Source organism: Crocuta crocuta, unplaced genomic scaffold (assembly GCF_008692635.1).
Source record: "Crocuta crocuta isolate KB4526 unplaced genomic scaffold, BGI_CrCroc_1.0 scaffold224, whole genome shotgun sequence".
Classification (NCBI taxonomy): domain Eukaryota; kingdom Metazoa; phylum Chordata; class Mammalia; order Carnivora; family Hyaenidae; genus Crocuta; species Crocuta crocuta.
In genome coordinates this window covers 592,889-593,644 of record NW_027529545.1, presented here as the reverse complement: position 1 = coordinate 593,644, position 756 = coordinate 592,889, and positions in this window count along the sequence as shown.

The following is a 756-nucleotide window of genomic DNA, read 5'->3' as shown; positions in this document are numbered from 1 at the left end:
CACAGATTTGCTGTGTGTGTGTGTGTGTGCGCGCGCGCATGTGTATGCATTATATGTATATATTAACATGTACATACAATATGTTGTATGCATGTGTGATATATATGTATGGGTGTGTATGTTTTGCTTGCTTATGTGTGTATATACATGTATATATATTTCATCCACCTATCTTTTCAGTTGTTTATCAGGCTGATGGATTGCAATTTAGATCTCTATTTTGGGAAGAAAACAATAACTGCTTTATTGCGTCTGTACAAAAGGTTGTTCTTCTGGATATAATGTTTTCAAACACTTCTTCTGGGGCACCTGGGTGGCTCCGTCGGCTAAGCGTCGGTCAGGTCACAATCCCGCGGTTCATGAGTTCAAGCCCCCGCATCGGGCTCTGTGCTGATGGCTCAGAGCCTGGAGCCTGCTTCGGATTCTGGGTCTCCCTCTCTCTCTCTCTGCCCCTCCCCCACTCATGCTCTGTGTGTGTGTGTGTGTCTCTCTCTCTCAAAAATACGTTTTAAAAAACATTAAAAAAATAAAACACTTCTCCCCGCTATTATCTTTTAATTCAGAAGATAGACACAAACTAAGAAGTATATTATAAAAAGACAACAACACCCCCCCAGCATCCAGAGCATAATGTGATCATGTGCCTTTTGGCTGCTAAAAGGACCAAAATGCGAAGGAGGCAAGCGCCCATTGCCGACCCCGGGAGCTGGACCGGGCGCTCCTGCTGGCAGCCTGCAAAAGCTGGCATCGAGCACT